We start from the raw sequence: 11462 nt of genomic DNA, 5'->3' as shown, positions 1-11462 counted from the left end.
CCTCACACTCCTGTCTGTAGCCAGATGTGCCCACACCATCACATTCATCATGATTAGAGTGAAGGTGGTGGGAAGCAGCATACCACACACGCAAGTGATTCCCAGCTCATTCACACAGGAGACTCCTCCGAGCAGTTGGAGAGTCGCTGCTCAGAGGCAGGGAGGAACGGTGAAGGCTTTTCTAAGGTCCAGTAAAAGGGCTTTTCTAAGGTCCAGTAAAAAGAGGGATACATTTTCTTTTTAAGGATAACTGACCCTTGCTCCAAGTTCCAGTGATCTCCACTGGGTCATTTACAAGTGGCTCAGACAGTAAAGCATCCGCCTGAAATGCAAGAGACCTGGATTTGATCCCTGGGTTGGGAAGATCCCCTGGAGGAGGAAATGGCAACCCACTCCAGTATTCTTGTCTGGAGAATCCCCATGGACAGAGGAGCTTGGCAGGCTACAGTCCATGGGGTCGCAAAGAGTTGGACACAACTGAGCAACTAAAACATTGCATGGCTGTATTTAAGCAACCATCTCTGGTCTCAGAACTATCCTGCCTTGGTACAGATCTGTCCTTGCTTAATTGCTTTCTATTCTGGGATAAAGCCTTCCACTTTCCTTTCATTCCCCTTCACCCACTTTTGATTGGTGAAAAGCTTACCTCAGGACTAAATGGTGTGGGAAGAACACTGAGGGCAATAGGGAAGGAGCTTGGATCTCAATGAGATTTTAGAGGACACTGAAGCTCCAAGCTGGTTTTAGAAAAGGCAGAGGAACCAGAGATCCAATTGCCAACATCTGCTGGATCATGGAAAAAGCAAGAGAGTTCCAGAAAAACATCTATTTCTGCTTTCTTGACTATGCCAAAGCCTTTGACTGTGTGCAATAAACTCTGGAAAATTCTGAAAGAGATGGGAATGCCAGACCACCTGACCGGCCTCTTGAGAAACCTATATGCAGGACAGGAAGCAACAGTTAGAACTGGACATGGAAGAACAGATTGGTTCCAAGTAGGAAAAGGAGTACGTCAAGTCTGTATATTGTCACCCTGCTTATTTAACTTATATGCAGAGTACATCATGAGAAATGCTGGTCTGGAAGAAGCACAAGCTGGAATCAAGATTGCTGGGAGAAATATCAATAACCTCAGATATACAGATGACACCACCCTTATGGCAGAAAGTGAAGAGGAACTAAAAAGCCTCTTGATGAAAGCGAAAATGGAGAGTGAAAAAGCTGGCTTAAAGTTCAACATCATGGCATCTGGTCCCATCACTTCATGGGCAATAAATGGGGAAACAGTGGACACAGTCTCAGAGTTTATTTTTTTGGGCTCCAAAATCACTGTAGATGGTGACTGCAGCCATGAAATTAAAAGACACTTACTCCTTGGAAGGAAAGTTATGACCAACCTAGATAGCATATTCAAAAGCAGAGACATTACTTTGCTAACAAAGGTCCGTCTAGTCAAGGCTATGTTTTTTCCTGTGGTCATGTATGGATGTGAGAGTTGGACTGTGAAGAAGGCTGAGCGCTGAAGAATTGGTGCCTTTGAACTGTGGTGTTGGAGAAGACTCTTGAGAGTCCCTTGGACTGCAAGGAGATCCAACCAGTCCATTCTGAAGGAGATCGGCCCTGGGATTTCTTTGGAAGGAATGATGCTAAAGCTGAAACTCCAAAACTTTGGCTACCTCATGCGAAGAGTTGACTCAGTGGAAAAGACTCTGATGCTGGGAGGGATTGGGGGCAGGAGGAGAAGGGGATGACAGAGGATGAGATGGCTGGATGGCATCACCGACTCAATGGATGTGAGTTTCAGTGAACTCCGGGAGTTGGTGATGGACAGGGAGGCCTGGCGTGCTGCGATTCATGGGGTCACAAAGAGTCAGTCACGACTGAGGGACTGAACTGAACTGAACTGAAGCTCCTGGTTGTGGCGATGGGGGCTGGACAGGCCGGAATTAAAAGTCCTACCAGGGCTCAAGGGCGCTTGGGCAAAGTCATCCTGGTCTAGGCATGAGCTGGTCTCCAGGGTGATGCGAAGAGTTCACAGATTATCACTGTCCCTTGGATAAGAATCTAGAAATCATGTGTCTTTCATAAGTGGGGATGAAACTGGGGAAAGTGCAGGGTGTGAGAGCCTGGAAGTCACTGTTCAGACCTGTGTGGAAATGAGCGTGTGCTCTGTCCTTTCCTCCACAGCCCGCGGCCCTCACAACTGTAACAGGTTCTGTCAGGTGTGAGGTGAGCCACTGTCGGAACACAACTTGGAAGAAGTGAGCTGTGTCTTGTTTGTCGTTTAAGAAGCATGTTTATCAGGAATGATTTTACTTAGAGCCCTGAACTATCCTCTGAGAACTCTTTGCTCAAAGAGAGGTGTCTCTGCTGAATAAAACAGTAGTAACTACTTGGATTGACTGGTTGCTTCTCACATGAGCTAAAACAAAATGAACAGTGGTAATAAAAATGGTCACAAGCAGGTTCTAGGCACTGTGTGCTCGCTGACCAAGCATGATACGTCTGTGCGAGTGCTCAGCCGCTTCAGTCGTGTCTGACTCCTTGGAACACTATGGACTGTAGCCCACCAGGCTCCTCTGTCCATGGGATTCTCCAGGCAAGAATACTGGAGTGGGTTGCCGTACCCTCCTCCAGGGGATCTTCCTGACTGAGGAACTGAACCTGCATCTCCTGTGTCTCCAGCATTGCAGAGTTCTTTACTAATGCTGAGCCACCAGGGAAGCCCCCAACAGAGCGTAATAGATCACTTCTAAAAATTCCCAGACAACATAGTGCTTTTCATTAGGCAAGGGTGTTAGGATTCTTCAAAGAAAATCTTTAAGATACTCTAACATTTCTAATTGGCATTCCACTACTGGTAGAAAAGCATGCATTATTCTCTGAAATGTTTTCTAATAATATTCTCCATCTTGACAAAAAAGTGGAATAATTTCCATCTTTTCTCATTCCTTCTACAAGCAGAGAGAGAGAGAGAGAGAGAGAGAGAGAGAGAGGGAGGGAGGGAGAAAGGCAGTAGAAATCATGAACAATTTTAGTTCATTCGGAAGTTGAAGAGACTTATTTTTCAAATGTATTCTTTCAAATCCAGATTCCTATAACAGATGCTCTCAGCTCCCAGGATCCTTCCATCTGTAATTCAATTTCCTTCCAAACGTGATGCTGACATCTGTTGCAGTGCAGATACACACTCAAGTACCTGCAGTTTCTCTGTCAAGCTCAGTGTCATGTTAAAGAACTGTGAACTTTGCAGGGCTGGGGAGCAGACCCTGGAATCCTCAGGGCTGCAGGCAGAAAGAAATGTCTCTTTCATGATTCTGATGTCTCAGCATCTTTTCCTCTCTGACACTTGGGCTTTTGTTAAAGATTTTTCAGGGAACATAAAGTGTTTGTTTAATAGTGCAATTAATTGTTTCAGCTTCACTTCTGGAGCCACCTGAAATCAGCACATGCTAAGATTTAGTGAGGACGCAGAGATTGCGTCTTCAGATTCTTCCTGACAGAGTGAATTAGATAAATTACCACCCAATTCTCTAAAGTATTTTAAAAACAAAGCACTGCATATTGCATTTAAAGATGCTGATCTTTGCCCTGTTTCTTTTCTATCCCCTCCCCCAGTGCCTTTCTATAAAGCAAGACCATTTGAAGCATGGATTGAGTTCAATCATTCCATCATTAATTAATTCATTAAATAAACATTTATCAAGTTTGTATTCTGTGACTGGTATTGTGCTAGGTGTTGGGGAAAGAAATGATAAAGGATCCATCAGGAATCCTTCAGTAGTGCTTTATTTTAGAAAAAAGTACTTAATCTTACTGAGGTTCCCTGTGGTAGATGAAGTCAGAGTTTTATGCCAAAGGAAAATTTTTATATTCTAACAAGACTACAAACTTATTATTGAGCTAAATACTTTTCCGTTAGCAAGAACTTGTTTTTGAGCTTCATAGGAAGGTAGAAATCTTTGCTATTTATCGTCTAATTTGGAGCTGATGAGAATAGGGGAGAATGGACTGTTCCTTCTGATCCTTCCTGCCTTTCTGATGCAGAGAATCCACTGACATCTGAAGAGTGACACTTGATTAGCCATGTCATTTCTTCAGGTGCTTTGCTGGGGCTGTGTTAAAATCATGAACATTCATCCAGGCCTTTAAAAAGGGTTGTCACAATATTTAACCTGGACACCTTCTCTTCCAATTACCATCTTTTCAGTTTTGTACAACACCGTCAAAAGGCTCAGTGGGCTGTGTGAATGTGGTTTGTTTTGTTTGGTAATGACTCAAGGATGGGTCTTGTTGTGAGAGCCAGGCCAGTTGTGACTGGCAATAGGCAGAGACGGAGGATAGGACTGTAGGCTGGGGTCACCAAGCTGCTGGCAGGTGGATCTGGTGTCAAGGATAGATAGGCAGAGTCTGACTTACTCAATGTAACTTCTCAGGCATTTCCTTTAACTTAAGATATTACCAATTGTTGGGCCTGGGCTGAACCTGGTGCACAGATGTGTGATATTGGGCCCCCATTGTATTATTATTTTTATTTTTTAAATTGGTTGCTCTTATGTAAAATTTGGGGGATTTTATCATCTGTCTAAAAATTGGAATATCTAGCAACACAGGTTCTACATGGCTACATGACAAGCATCACTCAGCATCACTGATGTAGAGCTGAATCCCAGTTATCCCCTTAGATGGGTCCTGCCGACAATGTTTCCTATAGCCCCAGTCCCCACCACACCATATTGTCACATACCTAGCCCGCTTCAATATTTGGTTACCTGCCCGGGTCCCTGATCTACATGAATTAATTAAACAAAAAGTATTTCCAGTCAATCAGAACGTTTTTATTGGATCAGTTCTCTACTTTCAGATGCTTATTAGGTAGTGTAGGAGAAGCAAATGATGAAAAAGGTGAAAGTGTTAGTCGCTCAGCTCTGTCCATGGGATTCTCCAGGCAAGAATACTGGAGTGGGTTGCCATTCCCTTCTCCAGGGGATCTTCCTGACCCAGGGATCGAACAGCACTGCAGGCAGATTCTTTACAACCTGAGCCACCAGGGAAGCCGAAAGATATTCCTGCCCAAATGAGGAAGAAAACAGTAACAAGTGCAGCAGTTAGAGGCATGGCCTTGAATAGACCGCAAATCAACACAGGAATTTGGAGAAAGGAATATTGATATAAAGTCATTAGGCTTTTGAATTTTATTACTTCTATTTTCCAGAAAAGGAACAAAACAAAACACTTCTTGTTCATGAAAAGGAAGTTCTTAGCAAGTTTAGAATGTAGCTATTTAACACATCCAAGTGTGTAAGGCGTTTGTATTCTAATCACATCTTTAAGAAAATCTTTTTGTTTATGCAGAAAAAGAACCCAATCCCAGGCAAACAAGTGTTACTTACACCTGAGAGAATATAAATAGCATGATGCTGAACAGACTATAGAGATTTAGGAGAAGAAATAGCAATACCAGGTCTATTCTGCAGGTCTTCGGGAGCCTGCACAGAAAATCTAATGCTTAAAACGGATTGTAATTGTTGAGAAAGACCTGGGCAATGTTTTAAAATTCTAGGTTTAATTTAATATCAACTCTCTGGCTAGACTTGTGGTCTGGATTTGCTTTGTGAGAGGACGGCTGACATAGAAAGCAGGAAAGGTCAAGGTCTTATTGGCATTAAATAGGAAACAGTTGGCTACTTTCCCTAGGAGCAAACTCATCGTCCATTACCCCACTACTTTGTTTATATCTGAAAACAAGAACTAGCCAGCACAGCTGGACAATTTAAAGCCACCACTGATGGCTTGGAGATTCTAGTCTCTCACATGACAGCGCTCACATGCATATGCATGAGATGCCACGCTTCTAGTAGTGAATGCTGATCAGTGAGGATGCTAAGCAGCTAGGAGCATCAGTGAAATCCTTGTTTGCGCCTTAATAAAAGTTAACGTTTATTGACCACTTATTATGTCTCAGACGTTGTGCTAAGTGCTTTATATAATACAACAACCTTACGAAGTATGCTCAAGTAATACCTCTTTTTACAGGTTAAAAAAAAACAAAAACAAAACACAACAACAACAGACACACAGAGGCTCAGGAACTTATCCAAGGTCACCGGCTAGCAAGAGGCACTGATGGGAACTGAACCCACGCTTGATGCCTGAGTCTCTATGGTGAACCACAGGCTACACTTTAGGTACAGGACACCTTGGCCTTTCCCAGTATGGGTTATCAGCCCTCAACCTTTCCCTCTTTGGAGGAAGCTGCATAATTTTTTAACACCCTGGGACATCTATGGGTTTGCCAGCAGTCCCTAATAGTAAGGACAGAACTTCAGTCATTTTCTTTAATGCTACTCCTGCACTTTCAGCCCTTGCTAGAGAAAATTACAAAATCAGGGCAAATTGGTTTCACTATGAAGTCCACAGAAACTCAGAAAGGGCCCCAGAGCTGGTGAGCCTGGCTTGCATTCACTCACAGGGGAGCCCAGCCCAGCAGCTGTTTCAGACAGGCCAGAGTCTTAAGCTGTAGCTCCCACTACCCCTCCAGGGTTAGAGACCTCGGCAGATACCTTTGTTCTAATTCCACAAGAAAATGAGACCTAGTGGACACAAGCTAGCCTCCCTTGTCTTGCTAGAACACTCTGTGTGCTCCCTCCATTTCTATTCTGTCCCTCTGATCTCGGAGGAAGAAAAACTCAAATCTTTCTAAGATTCACCTGCTACTGTGCCCACCAACCCCTCCCCTGGTGCTGCCTCCAAGCCCTGCTTCCCTAGTTGCTTCTGGTATTTCTTGCATCTATAATCTGTCTTCTCCCCATTGCTCCTTCCAGGGCAGTAGGGAGGCAGTGGCCTGGTGACTGGAGTTCAGCCTCTGGGTCAGGCTGCCCGCCACATGCCTATGTCTTAGGCACTGCCACTGACCTCTGTGTGACCTTGGGTAATTTACTTCATTTTCTTATGACTACACTTCTTCTAAGCACTTTGCTCATATAATTCATCTTAAACTTCTGAACCACCCTAAAGGGAGATGTGAAACAGATACAGAGAAGTTAATGAAAATTGGGAATATAATAAGGGCTTATTTCTTCAAGGGGACGACAGAAGATGAGTTGGTTGGATGGCATCACCGATTCAATGGACATGAGTTTGAGCAAGCTCCAGGAGATGGTGAAGGACAGGAATGCCTGGCATGCAGCTGTCCATGGGGTTGCAGAGTTGGACATGACTGAGCGACTGAACAATAAATTTCTTTAAGAAACCTCTTTTTCTTAGAGTAAGTAGTACCAGAGGGCCTAGGTAGAACAGGAGAATCATGCCCACGGGCTCTGGGATCTTCCTACACGTGTCCATGCTCAGCTGCTTAGTCACATCCAATTCTGGGTGACTCCATGGACTGAAGCCTGCCAGGTTCCTCCGTCCATGGGATTTTCCAGGCAATGGTACTGGAGTGGGTTGCCATTTCCTTCTCCACTGGGATCATATTGCTGCTGCTGCTAAGTCGCTTCAGTCGTGTCTGACTCTGTGCGACCCATAAATGGCAGTCCACCAGGCTCTGCCGTCCCTGGGATTCTCCAGGCAAGAACACTGGAGTGGGTTGCCATTTCCTTCTCCAATGCATGAAAGTGAAAAGTGAAAGTGAAGTTGCTCAGTCATGTCCGACTCTTAGCGACCCCATGGACAGCAGCCTACCAGACTCCTCCGTCCATGGGATTTTCCAGGCGAGAGTACTGGAGTGGGTCATATTAGCTATGTTCAAATCCCAATGTTGCTTCTTTTTCTCTGTGTGGCTTTTGGCAAGTTCATTAATCTCTCTGTGTCTCAATTTCTCATCTCCCTATAGAGTTGTTGAGAAGTTTAAGTTTTTATAAGCCAAGTGCTTAGAAGAGTGCTGGTTATGATTAAACTTTTGGGTAAATGTTACTTATTATTATTAGAATTGACGCTTGGAGACCTCTCGTGTCCCAGATCAGTAGATCAAGTAAATACACAGAATTACAGGGATCTTAACATCACATGCAGAGGCAGAGGAAGCGTATGTTATCACCAAGAAGCTCTGTTTAATAGATAAGGAAGTATGGGGCTACTGTAATGTTCAGTTCAGAATAATAGAGGGCTGGAACCTAGCCTCGTTCCTGAAGTGATGGCCTGGGAATCTTGATAAAGTCCAGAATTCCTTTTACGTAGGTTTAAAGTCCTCCTGCCATACCAACCTCATTGGTTCTGATATTACTTTAATGAGGACAGTCTGCCTCTTGAAGGAAGCCGGGAGCACAAGCACAGCACGTGGCAAAGCTTAAAGAGATTTTGGGATCCTGGTCCAGCTTTCAGTCTCTACAGGCTGGGAGAGTGTGCTGTGCTGCTCACAGACTGACCCCTATCATTTGGAAAACGGTGGGCTTCTAGACCCAGGGAGCCCCTCTTCCAGACGGTGAGAGGCAGACCTCAGAGAGACATGTGCTGACTGTTGACTCATTTTGTGCATTTCCTGTGTGGTTCTTGCATCTTACATCTAAGTTACTGACTCAGCTTAACCCTGCTTAGCTTGCAAGACCTTTCAGGGAAATCAGAGAACGAGATGCAGTCACTGCAAGTTGTCACACATGATTAAGGAGCTGGAGGGAGTGATTTATGTGGAAAGATTAAAATCCCTAAATATGGATGCCAGTGCTGCCCTGACTGAGTGGGGCTCTAGGTATTTGCAAACTGCCCCCCGGAAGGCTGCAGACTTCAGTGGAGGTGGGACTGCTTTAAAGGAGTTGAAGGGCGATATAGATAGCAGAAATGTGATGATATGAAAACAGGATACTACTTCCTGATGAAGCTGAAAAGACTTGATTCAGACAGGAAATTCTTCTGTGGCTTTTATTTTATCAGGCAACTGGCTGTCTCTGGAATTTTCTACATGAACTTCAAGCTCTGTGCTTTCAGATAGCCCTCAGCAGCTCTTACTTCATCCTCTGCAGTGTCCCCATTCTTGGGGTGCCTTTGCTTCCTCCCACTGTCCTTGCACTAAAGCTCCTCCCCCCAGTGTCTTTCCTGTTACTTTGTTGCTCCCTGCCTCCCCAGTACCCCTCATCCACACTCCCAGTCAACTGGCATTTCCTGGTGTTCTGACTTTAAGTTAGGACTATGATGCTAGAGTTAATTGGATAAACTACTTCCGGTTAAACTTAAGCCAGATAATTAATTATCTGGGTTTCCCAGATAACACTGACCGAGCCCTTAACAAGTGTGAGACTTTTCAACACTTGGTGTATGGGCGAGTATTGTGTGTGTGTGTGTGTGTGCGCGCGCCTCTGTGTGTGTGTATAAAGAAGGGAGGAAAGGGCAGGGTGCTTTTTAGCAGTCTGTACATGATCCTGTGCAAACCAGACTACTCTCAAAACGGCTAAGCGTGGTTGTGGTCATTGACCAATCAGAGTGATCAAGGAGGACTTTTAAGGAAGTGATGCTGAAGCTAAAGACTGAAGGCTGAGTCTGAGTTATCAAGGTAAGGGAGGTAGGTAACAAGGGGGATATATATTAAATTTCTGAGGACAGTCTTATTTTTCAATACTCTGCTCTATGCAATTATTTGAACAATTTGGTTACTATACCATTAACTGCAACAAACTAATTTAAAGAAATGGTGCCCTAGCTGCATAGATATTCTTTTTCTACAGAGTAAGTCAAAGACAATCTGGATGCGCTTCTTTCCTACCCTAATGGCCATATTCTGGCATAACAAGCCCTCAGCAGTCTTCACCTGACCTTTCTCTAATGTTCTTTATGCTCTATCCCAGATCACGCTGTTCTTTTCAGACCTCTGTACCCTTGAGCAGTCTTTTTTTTTTTTTTTTTCCTCTGAGTTATTCCCCTACTGTTTGGATTTGTCTGCCAAGCTCTTGACCTTTTTGCCAAAAGCCAACCTAAAAATCATCTCCTCTAGGAAGCCCTCCATGATTAAGGACATCTTCCTCTGTAGCGTTCTAGTGTCTTATGCTTCTCCGTATTTGGCGCATATATCAGTATCATGTTTCTTTGAATATAAGTTACCCCTCTGGCCTGTCAGTAGTGCTTACCATAGTGTTGGGCATGGGCTAAGTGCCTAGTAAATATATCTTGAATGAACAAATAAACAGTGGCATACCCTTCTATATTCCATAATTGTAGTGTGCATGTATAAACATTCACCCAGTAGCAATAAATAGGAGCTCAGATAGTGAACATTTGGACTTTCTGTATTGTTGGGTAATTGAAAAAAGGTACGTACTCAGGCAGTTCATGAAGTATAATTCTATGTTTTAGTGGGTAAATTGCAGATATCTCTCTTTAAAAATAATTTCCTTAAATGTGATAAAATTTATTTTTTAGTTCATATTTGTTAGGTTGTCATAGTGTTTTAAAATATCTGGCTTAGATCACTTAAATTTTTAAAATTATACTTCAAGCAGCTATTAGCATAATGATATTATCTATTAATAGAAATTCCTACAAGAGTAAAAGTACCTGCAATTTACATGAAATCAGAAAACTTGGTGTGATTCGTAGCATCACAACAAACCCAGCATGACTATTGTAATGACTACATTTCCCATCACTGTAATTATCTCCTAAAACTTTTATTGGGAACATTGATTGCCATTTGCTCACTCATTCACTTTGAGAAAGTGGACTGATGAACACGTGCCAGGAGTGAAACAGTGGCTGTGCAGGTCCTCTGGAAAATACATGCTGGATGATTACAAAACGAATCGTTTTTATTAGCCAAGAGAACTGTCTGATCTTTCTGGGTTCAAAATAAATGATAGATTTCTTATTTCTTTCAATTATTAAGAATTTAGGTGAAGAAGATGAGCGGGAGATGGTATTCTAAGAGAAAATGTGAGATGATTGTTCCTGCTTGAAGGACGTTAGACACAATGTCACATCCCCTCCCCGCTGTAGGGTATCATTCCCCTTCATGAGACTGAGGGAAGGTGGAGATTTGGCTCCTTGAATCTGTCCACTTCTCTCCATTTTCGCTGTCGAGTCTGTACGCCGAGCTGCCATTGGCTCTTGTCTGGACTACTGCAACTGCCTACTAACCGCTCTTCCCACCTTTCACTATGCTGCTTTCCAATTCATTCTCTCTACTGCAGACAAAGTGCTCTTCCTAAACAGCAAATCTCATCATGTCACTCCCCTGCTTAAAGCACTCTGACTCCCCGAGTCTTTATTCTGGTTTATAAGGCCTTTCACTATCTGACCCTCTCTATCTGTGCAGTCTTATAACTCACCATACCCTGGTCACACAGAAGCAGAAGGGCTCTTCTTCCTTACCACTCCACTCCCACCCTGTCTTTGATCTAGCTTCTGTTCACCTTCCAGGGTTAGATATTCCCCTCTGCACTCCAAGGGCATCCTTAGCTGACTTTTCTTTTTGCACTTATCACACTGTCCTGAAATTGCCTCTTGTCTGTTTCTGCCCCTGTTCTGTAAATCTGATG

Source organism: Ovis aries, chromosome 2 (genome assembly GCF_016772045.2).
Source record: "Ovis aries strain OAR_USU_Benz2616 breed Rambouillet chromosome 2, ARS-UI_Ramb_v3.0, whole genome shotgun sequence".
NCBI lineage: Eukaryota > Metazoa > Chordata > Mammalia > Artiodactyla > Bovidae > Ovis > Ovis aries.
This window is presented reverse-complemented; position numbering follows the sequence as displayed.